The sequence below is a fragment of the Vigna umbellata genome, chromosome 9 (assembly GCF_029865625.1).
Source record: "Vigna umbellata cultivar VRB3 chromosome 9, Vumbellata_1.0, whole genome shotgun sequence".
NCBI classification, from domain to species: Eukaryota; Viridiplantae; Streptophyta; class Magnoliopsida; order Fabales; family Fabaceae; genus Vigna; species Vigna umbellata.
This window is the reverse complement of record NC_142173.1, coordinates 31,338,768-31,351,559: the sequence shown is the minus strand read 5'-3', so window position 1 is coordinate 31,351,559 and position 12,792 is coordinate 31,338,768. Positions and strand designations below refer to the sequence as shown.

The window sequence follows — 12,792 nt, the reverse complement described above, 5'->3', positions numbered from 1 at the left end:
TCATATTACAGACGTCGGCCCACCCAAGGACGGACGTTTAAACCCACCCGCGAATATCATTTTTAAATCATCAAAGACGTCACATTAGTGACGAACCTGACGTCTATACTCTTATAGACGTCCGTCCACAAGCTCGCCGGACGTCTAAGAGTATAATATCGTGCTCCCGCGAACCAGTGACCAGTTAACGTTTGGAAACGCACTGTTCATCGTCTTCCTCCGCAAAACGCTGCTGCGCCATTGATTTCCAGGTGAGTTTTCTCGTTTTTGGACCGTTTAAATTCATTTTCAATCCGATTACATTGCTCTGTGATGAAATACCTTTGATTTGAACCGATTAAAAATCGTTTTCGGTCCGTTTTTTTGTAGACTCTTGCGTGTTCTTGGAGGCTTCTTTGACTGTTTTTGGACTGCGTTTTAGGCCGTTCACTCCTCCGTTTTCATCATTTTCATTTCGAATCTACTTTCCAGGTTAGCTTGTTGGTTGAAATTTTTTTGTATGCATGTAATTGAGTTTTGTGAATGCACGTTTTTTACTGTAAAATGTGACTGCGTAATTGGCTTTTGAATATATCTGTATTAGTTGTGTATTATATAAGTATCAAATCATTGAGTGACACTTAGTTCCCGTTTGAAATTTAAGACAAACGATTAATCTTTTAATCGTTTGTGTTAAATTTTGAATTGTCCGATTGGACAGTTTGAGAAAATTAATTTCCATAATTTGCAATTCCATGTCATTTGGAGTTTAAGGATAAGATTGATAAAATTTCGGTTCAGTACTTGTGTTGTTCTCCGGATGCATATTTGATTGTGGTCATCGTTGACTACTCTCATTTCGTGTATTTCGGAGACCAATGCGAAATGCTGCCGAAATCTTATCAATTTTATGATGTAGACTTCAATGCACGTGGCTGATATAATTATGAAAATTAGTTTTTTTGAATGGGTAGGGCCTAACCTTGTGAGAGTTAAAACACTTGAACTAATGATTTTACGAACATAGTATGGATCGAAGCTGGATGAAGGAACGTCGCATCAGTGAAGAGTATGAGAAGGGTGTTTCAAAGTTCTTGCAATACGTTGAACAAAATGCTAAGTCCGTCAACGGGAAATATTTTTGTCCTTGTGTGCGTTGTCTTAATCAAATACGGCAAGACTTAGGCAATGTGCGTGACCATCTATTCATGTACGGCATAATGAGGACTTATACCGTTTGGACTTGGCATGGAGAACTACTGGAGCAGCAAACCACGTCACCTGGTTCAAGTTTTATTCACCTTCAACTTTTATGATAAAATAGTCATATTAATTATACTTTGTGTTTTCAATCTGTACAGAGTTATTGGTAAATCTCGTGGTCAACTGGTTCAAGTTTTGTATCCAAAGGTTGTAAGTCATTTAACGTTTCCTTTTCATTTATGTTATTGAATGATCTAAATTCTTAACTATTTAGTTTGTTATTTTAGTGTAACCACCAGGTAGATTCATGGGAATGTGGCTTCTATGTGATGTGTTGGATTAAGACCATCATTCGAGCAGTCATTACAGATGACTGGAATGAGGTAATGATGTATACCTTCAATACATTACAAATCATATTCATCTACAACTATATATGAAACAATAATGAATCTTTGTTGAATTTTGCAGCGCTTCAAGACTACATCGCCTATTACAGAAGACACAATTAAACAGATAAGGCAGGAGTGGACCGCTTATCTTCTGCAAAGATGGAGTTAGGAATAGTTATATTTCTTGTTGAACATTGTTTAGTTTTTTAGTTTAAGTTTTATGTTGATAGTTTGGTAGTGGATTGAACTCCACATTAAGTAGAACTTTGTTTATATAAAACGCATTTTTATATTATTGCAAAATTGTTCTGGGACATTTTTCTGCTTTTCAGGTGTGGTTTTATTGAAAAAATAAACTAATTTTTAAAAAAAAAACGCCCAGTAGACGTCCGTTAGTGCACAGTCGGACGTCTACAGACGTCTGTCAGTGCACACACGGACGTCCACCCCCCAGCTCCTACCTAAAACATTTCAGCAAGGTAGACGTCCGGGGGGAGGAGGCGGACGTATATATAGACGTCCGTCCAGACACAACGGACGTTTATATAGGCGTCCGTCCAGACACAACGGACGTTCATGTAAACGTCCCTCCTGACACAACGGACGTTCATGTCGACGTCCGTCATGACACAACGGACGTTCATGTAGACGTCCGTGCTGACACAACGGACGTTTTACAGAGACGTCCGTCCTGCCACAACGGACGTTCATGTAGACGTCCGTGCTGACACAACGGACGTTTACAGAGACGTCCGTCCTGCGACAACGGACGTCTGAGCGACGTCACCCACATAAACGTCGGACGTACGCCGGACGTCAAAAGGCCAAAATATTGGACGTTAAAACCCCTTTCTGCACTAGTGGCTGTTGAGGGTATCCCAGTTACTACATCATCCGGGTGCACAAACGTCGTAGCTACACAGAATTCATTCAGTCCGGACGGTCAGAGTCAAACGTTGGTTTATTGCATGCAATAATGAATGCTTGATTTTGTGAAATTGATTGATATAGCACTTATGTGATCTGAATATGTTACTACATGGATTAAATTACATAAGCTTACCTTTTTTCCGTCTTGTTCATTTTGTCTGTTTTGTTGTCTTCGTCCCTGTTGCAATGATAATCCGTGTGGATGTGAGTAGAAGGAGAAGAGCTGCTGGAAGAAGCACTGTAAGAGGTGGAAGTAAAGACTGAACCTTAGGACCGTTTGATCAGTTGTTGGCTCCATCTTTTGTAAGACCGTTTGGTATAAGTTTATTTTGTAAACCGTTCGGTCTAGTTGTAGCCAGTGTGCGGTTTTTAATTCTCTACTATTATGTAAGGTCGTTCGGCCATAATAGTACCTCGTTATGTGTAGAACTGATCTGTGGTATTATTAATGTGATTATTCTATTATATGCTTTTATACTGTATTTTTGGGATGTTACAAAATTAATATAATTAAATTAAAAGAACTATTTATTTATTTTTAAAGTTTAAGAATTAAACTATTTTTTTAAAATAAAAATAAATTTTAACATCAAATTTTAGATATTAAAATTAATTTTAAGATATTAGTGTAAAAGTAATACGTGAGAAGTTGAATGTGTTTAAAAAAATAGAAAAAAAAAATAAAAACACTTTTAAGATTAAGTATTGTTGTTGAAAAACTTTTATACTACACTAAGGAATAGAAGTTTATTATATGTAAAGTAGTGATTTAAAGGATTTGTATTCATTTTTAAGTATAAAATAATCTTTCATACACACTTTTATATGACAAATAAATTCATTATGGTAAATATTATCCAAACTTGTTTCTATTTTGACAAATAATATCTTTATTAATCGGGTATAGGTATAGATAATACTTAATTTTTTAAATTGAGTATAGGATCGAAGACGAATACATACATTTCTATCTAGCCCTTGTTCTTATATTTTTCTTAATACCTATCTCCTCCATTTTAAATTAATAAAGTATCTACAATTTGTTTTATATATATATATATATATATATATATATATATATATATATATATATATATATATATATTTGGTCTTTAATTTTATAATTCTTTTTTTTTTCTTTTGCTAGATACTTCTTTTGTTTTTTCTAATTGTTTTGCTTTATATTTAAGAAATTCACTCACATTTCTAAGGCAATTTTCCTCTTACACTAATGTAGGAGGACTCTTTTTACGCAGGTTAAAAACAACTTTCTATATTGGTTCTAGAATCAGTACAAATAAAGGCGCAAAAAGTTTTCAATTTCTATAATGATTCCAAAATTGGTATAGAAAGTGGACTTTCTATATCGATTTCTCAATCTGTATAGAAAGTGTCAACGTTAGACGCGAAAGTGAACATGAACTCTGTAGGAACAATCGGTACCGTTATAGAGTCGCGCAGCGGAATAAAATATTTGGAAAGCGTGTTACGGTCACAAATCAAGTTTTGATAGTCCGTTTTAGAAAAACAATTTTCTTAGAGAAAATTTATCAAACAGTTGATATGCGTAAAATGTAAAGAGTATAGAGAGCAAGAAAATTCAACACAGAATTTTTATCCTGGTTCGATTCAAAAGAATCTACGTCCAGTTGTTAATCACTATAAAAAGTGATTAACGTTTTCACTAAAAACAGTTTCACAAATTACAATAAGAGTGGATAAAAACAAATAAAAAACCTTCCTTCGACGAACGAACCGGAAGATGACCACCTTGCCAACTCGAAGAGAACCGCTCCGACTATCGACACACGAAACGCGAGCTTCTCCTATTCACGAGACCAGGCAAAGCACTTGAACTAGCTTTTTAGAACTTCCTCAGATCACACTGTATTCTCAAAAGCTCAGAGTTCAACTCCTGTTTTTTTAATCTTCACAGAAAAACCACTATATAGCCAGCTGCTCTGAATATCTAAGGTTAAGTTTCAACTGCCACGAATAATCGATATTGTAAGTGATAATCGATTATTCAAGTCCGTTACAGGGTTTTCAAAATGTGATAATCGATTATATGATGTGATAATCGATTATTCTTGTATGACTCTGTGATAATCGATTATTGCCATTCCATAATCGATTATTGCAGTTAAAAATGCAAGTTTACAAGGTTTACAAGAATTTCCTACTACATTTAATTTCTACAAATTGCTTTTAACTAATTCTAATATCTTCTTCAACTAAAACTTCTTGTAGCATCATCAAAACAAATTTCTTCAAGATTTACCAATACTCCTTATTGGTAACAAACTCGATTTTCACTCTTACTAACTTTATAGGCCTAACGTGGAACCCTAAAGATTTGCAAAACAATTTCAATTTCGATCCAACATGCGCTCCCTTTGCCATTGCAAAGAACCTCATTACTATTAACATTTACTCCTTTAGCTCCTTTCTCTTCTCCAACCTTATCGCACTCGCACTCAAGCAGGCCATTTGCCTCTCCCACATCACCTTTTTCCACTACCCCATCGTCGTCAAAGAACCTTGTGCACGTCAATCGCATTTCCCTTCGCATCTGAATTATTGTCTTCATCGTGGATAATGTTGTGAAATGCTTGCTTGTGGAAGTTTGCACACCTACGTCACCATCATTCAGCGTCTCATCCTTGTACCATTGCAGCACTAAGGAACGTCAGCAATGACAAAACCAAGGCAACACTAATGAATGTCGACAAAGACCTTAACAAGGCAGCTGATGACTTTGCATATCAAAAGACAGTAATGTGAGAGAATCTAATTTTAAAATAATAAAAAATATAAGAAATTATTTTTTATACCGATTATAACTAAAACATGTATAGAAAGTTTGTTTTTTATTACAAAATAGTTACCATGCTAACCAATTTTCTATACTAGTTCTAAGTAGAATTTGTATAGAATTTTTTTTTTCTTTATTATAAAATTTGTATCGCTCACTTTCTACATCGGTTATAACTAGAATTTATATTGAAAATTTTATTCTTTATTGTAGAAAGGTTACCAGTCACTTTCTATAGTGATTATAATTAGGACTAGTGAAAAAAATGTTTCTTATTTACAATTTTTTCACTATCACTTATTATGACAGGTGGATTCCAACCGGCATAATAAGTTGTCATAAAAAGTTATTTTTGTACTAGTTTTATCATAACATTTGTGCGATTATGTTCAAATAATTACAATTAATTACATAATTTTTATGTCTCATATTTGAATATTTGTACTCATTTGTTTTTTTTTTTCTTTCATATAAAACATTTGATTTTCAATTTCAAGTATTTAATAGGATAAACTTATCCTTTTTATTTACATTTATCATTGATTTTTATTTCATTTAAAGAACTCTTATTTTGCTAAAATGATTTTCATTATCCTTGTTAGATTGAGATATGAAAAGTTCTTCTTAGATATTTAAGGTAGTTTTCATCTTATCACTCTCTTAATTATACATTTATTTTTCTTTGTACGATTTTATTGAATGATGTATCAAATTGTTTCTAATAAGACACATATTTGATCATTTTTACTTCTTTTTAATATTTGTAGTTTTTGTTTATTTTTATCATGTATAATATGCTTTTGATGATTTTTCATATAATTATTTTTATTTCCAACTCATTATCATAAGTGTGATTTATCACTAATTATTAAAGACAATTTATTTACTATAATATAACAACTTAATGTTATTGTCATGAATTTTGTTTATCACCTTCTAATATTGATTGAAGTTCAAAAGATAAAATGTATATGTTAAATTTCAATTGTTTTTTTTTTTTGTTCTTTGTATGATTTTGGTCAAGTAAGTGATGTAGTATAATTTTTATTAGTGTATAAAAAAAATATTTAATTATCATTTAAAGGAAGAAAATAGAAAGACATTTAAAATATTACTTACTTGAGTGTGTGAGGTTATTTTCTCCCATGACGTATTGATTGAGGTGTCTTCCTTACATATCTTCTAGGTGTCGAAGAGGTCATCTCACCTTATGTTAACATATTTAAGTGAACTATCTTCTTCCTCAACTTGTAATACATATATTAATATTTATTATTTTTATCATGGTAATGTTGTGATTTTGAAGAAGTTTGATAAAAAAAACATATTTTTCCTAATTTACCAATGAAAATGAATAAATTATTCACATGAAAACGATTTTTGTATCAATTAGAAGAGTTAAACTTAACATAAAACCTGAATTTAATATAAACAATTCATTATGTTAGCAAAATATAATAGGAGAAATTTAAAATAAAACTACCTTAAATTGATGGTCAATTAATAGAATTTTCTTTGAACTTTTAAAATGTTTTATTTTTAAAACATATTAGATAGTGAGAGGATTATGTTCCTCGTGAAAAGTTTATTTACAATAGGATAATAAATTCCACAACTTTCCGCTTTCCATTTAAGATTGGGTATGAATTTAATTTTGTAATCTCTATTAATTAATATCCCTTTCCTAACCATGATTCTATTTTGTGTAGCAATGAACTTGAAAAAGTAAATATGATACTCCAATTGGTTGGGTATGGGTTTATTTAGGAAGGATAGATTATCAATTTAGAGAAAACCTAGGTTACAACCAAGATGATATTACTTATTCCAATTAGCAACATCAATGCTTACATGCTAGAATTCCCAAATAAGTAATGTTTTTAATGTATATGAGTTGAGTCGTATTGATATACTTGTTTATAATGTGATGATTAATCATTTTCAAGAATGGGATGATGATTTAATTATTGATCAAGAAAAAGTTGCACAAGAGCAATCACCACGAGTTACTACAACAAGAAGCAATATTAAGATTGAAGAAGGAATGGCAAAAGTCCAAACTCCAAGAGATACCTCAAGAAGAGTACTTATGAAAGGACAAGCAAAATAACTCAAGAAGGCTATACAAACTTAGGATTCTAGAATATGAAGAAAATTGTAAACATTACCTTTGTTTTATGATGAGTACATGAATGAATCTAAAAAAAAGAACAATAATAGAAGATAATTAATAGCTTAAAGTACATAACACCAAAGCTAATGAATCCAAGAACCATAATATAAGTAAATCATGCATATAAAAGCAACTTAACCCGAGGAGTAAACCAATCGAACATAACAATAAACATATTAGCTTATTATAAAACCTATTTCACAGATAAAATAAAACAAAAATGAGTATATATAAAAAAATTCTGACCATAGATGCAAAAAAGGACGTGAGAATCACAACATTTTGTCCAAGTTACATTCAAAACCATGAGACACATTAGCACAAAAATAATAATGTAAACGCTTCAAATAAAAATATAGAAACTAATCAAACAAAACCTAAAGTCTAAAGTCTTAACTTTTCATTCAATCGCGCAAGCACATAAATTATGTTTTCGTCCGTACTCAATGAAATTCCAAACCTAAAAAATGTGAAAAAAAAAGAGTACTAGATAACCCAAAAAAACCTCTTCGAAAAATATACCCAACACCTTAATGAAAAAATCAAACTCTTACCTTTATATTCTTCGTTCGTCTCTTCCCAACCTTCTAATCTCCAATCATGGAACCATTGTCCTTTTCTGTACAAACTAAGAAAATCTACATGTTTCGGTGGATACTTTTGGGGACCGAGAGACTAACCTGCTGACGTGTCTGGGCCGCTCGCTCGCTTCCAAACTCCTGCTATTGGCCGATCGGTGTTGGCACAAACCGATCGGTCTCCTTCTTGACGAGGGAGGATGTACCTGCAAAAGGTACTCCGACGCCCAAGTTAGGCGTGTGATTTGAAGAGCCTCGGCTCTTGGTTGAATATTTAGTGAATGATTATCACTATTGAGTATTTGAGAGTAGCGTAGAGTGAATAATGCGTAAGTGGAACGTACCTGGCTTTTGGCCCTGGCTTTGTATTTATAATTTACCTCATGGATCCTGAGCTGATATAAGCCCAATAAAATATAAACAGAATAAGATATAAACAGATTACCTAAATATCCGGTTGGTTGTTTGTAACCGCTCGGTTAATATTTCATACTATACATTATGCCCCCCAAGTCCGAGTTAAGCGTTTGGCTTTAGCCGTGGTTAACTATAGGACTTATGAGTTTGAGGGAGGGTGTGTTTGTTGTATTGGTGAGCTTCTGCCGCTCTTGTCGGTGGTTGAAGAGAGTTCTTTTTAGAACTTTTTCCATGTAAAGACAGACCGATGGCGTTTTACCGCTCGTCCTTCAACATGAACTGAGAGGAATTTACGTCTCGCCCTTCAACAGGAATCGAGAGGAATTTTACCTCTCGGTCTTCGACAATAAGCGAGCGGATTTTACCGCTCGACGATCGACACTAACCGAGCTGGATTTACAGCTCATCCTTCAACAGGTACCGAGAAGAGTTTACCTCTCGGTCTTCGACAATAAGCGAGCGGGTTTTACCGCTCGACGATCGACGCTCGACGATCGACACTAACCGAGCTGGATTTACAGCTCATCCTTCAACAGGAACCGAGAGGAGTTTACCTCTCGGTCTTCGATAATAAGCGAGCGGGTTTTACCGCTCGACGATCGACGCTCGACGATCGACACTAACCGAGCTGGATTTACAGCTCGTCCTTCAACAGGAACCGAGAGGAGTTTACCTCTCGGTCTTCGATAATAAGCGAGCGGGTTTTACCGCTCGACGATCGACGCTCGACGATCGACACTAACCGAGCTGGATTTACAGCTCGTCCTTCAACAGGAACCGAGAGGAGTTTACCTCTCGGTCTTCGACATTAACCGAGAGGGCTTTACCTCTCGACCTTCTACTTTAACCGAGAGGGATTTACCTCTCGACCTTCGACTTTAATCGAGAGGGGTTTACCTCTCGACCTTCGTCTTTAACCGAGAGGGGTTTACCTCTCGACCTTCGACATTAACCGAGAGGGCTTTACCTCTCGACCTTCTACTTTTACCGAGAGGGATTTACCTCTCGACCTTCGACTTTAACCGAGAGGGGTTTACCTCTCGACCTTCGACTTTAACCGAGAGGGGTTTACCTCTCGACCTTCGACATTAACCGAGAGGGCTTTACCTCTCGACCTTCTACTTTTACCGAGAGGGATTTACCTCTCGACCTTCGACTTTAACCGAGAGGGGTTTACCTCTCGACCTTCGACTTTAACCGAGAGGGCTTTACCTCTCGACCTTCTACTTTTACCGAGAGGGATTTACCTCTCGACCTTCGACTTTAACCGAGAGGGGTTTACCTCTCGACCTTCAACATCAAACGAGAGGGATTTACCTCTCGACCTTCGACTTTAACCGAGAGGGGTTTACCTCTCGACCTTCGACTTTAACCGAGAGGGGTTTACCTCTTGACCTTCGACTTTAACCGAGAGGGCTTTACCTCTCGACCTTCTACTTTTACCGAGAGGGATTTACCTCTCGACCTTCGACTTTAACCGAGAGGGGTTTACCTCTCGACCTTCGACTTTAACCGAGAGGGGTTTACCTCTCGACCTTCGACATTAACCGAGAGGGATTTACCTCTCGACCTTCTACTTTTACCGAGAGGGATTTACCTCTCGACCTTCGACTTTAACCGAGAGGGGTTTACCTCTCGACCTTCGACTTTAACCGAGAGGGCTTTACCTCTGTTTTGAGCTAGGAGTGTTGCCTAGTGAACGAGATTTACCGTTCGTCGTTGAGAGGGCTTTACCTCTCTCCCGAGGGGGATTTACCGCTCGGTCTTCGACCTAGGAGTGCTTCCTAGGGAACGGGCTTTACCGTTCGGCTTGGAGAGGGTTTTACCTCTGCTTTGAGCTAGGAGTGCTTCCTAGTGAACGGAATTTACCGTTCGTCGTTGAGAGGGCTTTACCTCTCTCCCGAGGGGGATTTACCGCTCGGTCTTCGACCTAGGAGTGCTTCCTAGGGAACGGGCTTTACCGTTCGGCTTTGAGAGGGTTTTACCTCTGCTTTGAGCTAGGAGTGCTTCCTAGTGAACGGAATTTACCGTTCATCGTTGAGAGGGCTTTACCTCTCTCCCGAGGGGGATTTACCGCTCGGTCTTCGACCTAGGAGTGCTTCCTAGGGAACGGGCTTTACCGTTCGGCTTTGAGAGGGTTTTACCTCTCTTCCGAGAGGGATTTACCGCTCGGTCTTGGACTTGATCGTTAATTATGAACTTTGCTGACAAAATTGGCAATCAGTGTTTGCAATAGGAGACTTCCCCTTCGTTAATTGAATTCCATGATACTTTAAGCATGAAGTTCGTTTATGACTAGATCTTAGTCTGCACTTGCATAGTTGATGGCGTGGATTTCGATATATATTTGTTCAAGATGTTCATTGCTGAAATTCTCATGATGATATATATTATGGTATATAACCGTATAATAAATGATTCGGTTACCAGATATTATGAATTGCACCGAATAAATAACATAGATAATAAACAAGGTATCAAAACCGTTTCGAGATTTTATAATATTGTTGTTGATAGTTATCTCTAACACAATAATTTATTTGACTATTTGAATCACGCCAGAAAATGTTTCGGTTATAATAATTAGATAACTATATTTATAGTTATGTACTATATTATATATCATATATCATATAATATATTATGGATTATACTATATATTTAACATAAAAATAGTTGTTATAATATCTATTATCAATTAGATATTTTATGAAATATTCATATTTCAAAAAATACTTATCTTGTGGATGACGTCTCACGTAGAGATGATGATTCACGTAGAGTGCTTCATAGGGAACGGGCTTTACCGTTCAGCTTTGTTGTTCCTCCATGCTCCTCGTAGTCGCCGTTGGGTTTGCCGCTCGGCCCCACGGTGGGCGCCAAAATGTTTCGGTGGATACTTTTGGGGACCGAGAGACTAACCTGCTGACGTGTCTGGGCCGCTCGCTCGCTTCCAAACTCCTGCTATTGGCCGATCGGTGTTGGCACAAACCGATCGGTCTCCTTCTTGACGAGGGAGGATGTACCTGCAAAAGGTACTCCGACGCCCAAGTTAGGCGTGTGATTTGAAGAGCCTCGGCTCTTGGTTGAATATTTAGTGAATGATTATCACTATTGAGTATTTGAGAGTAGCGTAGAGTGAATAATGCGTAAGTGGAACGTACCTGGCTTTTGGCCCTGGCTTTGTATTTATAATTTACCTCATGGATCCTGAGCTGATATAAGCCCAATAAAATATAAACAGAATAAGATATAAACAGATTACCTAAATATCCGGTTGGTTGTTTGTAACCGCTCGGTTAATATTTCTTACTATACACTACATTATCAAACTTTTAATCATACAATATATTTATAGCGTTCGATAATTTTAACTTTTACTTATTTAATCAATAACTTTAATTCACATTATATTAAGAATAGAAAGAAAAATAAAAAAATTAGAATGAAGAACTGATATATATAAAAAAATTAATAAAACTAAAAAATTAAACAAGTATCAACAGACTAAATATAAATAAAATGATAATTTTTTTAATTACTAAAAATAAAAAAAATGACAAAGAAACCAATATAAAATAAACATATCCACATAATAAGTATGAATAATTCAGTACTTTTCCTAATAGTTTCTTTTCCTATGTTAATCCTAAATGTAACACTTTAATAAGCTTTAAATTTGACACTTGCTCCTCACAAACTATTGGGCTAAACAAGCTTTAAATTACCTTCCATTTCGGATGTTAGAAAGCTTCTCCCTGCAGCACTACAGTCTTCTCCTTGCATTGGGCCATGAGTGTTGCTCCCTCCACTATCACACCTTGTTTCCTACACTTATCCATATTTTTTTAATTCCAGTTTTATGCTTAGATCAAAACTTTTTTTACTTTTACCATTTAGGATTTTTTAATTAATTTGAAAACCTTACTTCTACTTATTTACTCACTGCTGCACCCCACTCATCTCTCACGAATTCTTTTCTTCCCCGTTTCTGTTTCACTTCCTCTCATTTCTTCTTCCTTTCCTTTCTTTTTCCTTCATTTGTCTCTTCCCCATTTTCCTTTTGGGTTTCATTACTTCCATTATTGTTGATCCCTGATGTGGAAGAGCATGGAGGAGCGTGAATCCAGATTTCGTTTGGCTTGTTTTTGTCTCCATCCAGGTTGGTTTTCTTCATTAGTTTTCTTTCACCATTCTTTTCTAGCATTGTTTGGTAGTTTAATTTAGGGTGTATTATTGTTTTTTTGCTTTGGATTTGTGTTATTTTGTTGTTGCTTGTGCATTGTCTTTCTGCTGGTTGTATTG

At 35.6% G+C, this 12,792-nt stretch overlaps 1 long non-coding RNA gene across 1 annotated transcript; it reads left to right on the top strand.

The window, feature by feature from the left end:
* Nucleotides 1–1,347: 1,347 nt before the first annotated feature.
* LOC148193213 (uncharacterized) lies at nt 1,348–1,900 on the top strand. The gene is made up of 2 exons (XR_015782068.1): nt 1,348–1,565; nt 1,654–1,900. It is a non-coding gene; the product is annotated as an uncharacterized LOC148193213 (long non-coding RNA).
* Nucleotides 1,901–12,792: the final 10,892 nt, after the last annotated feature.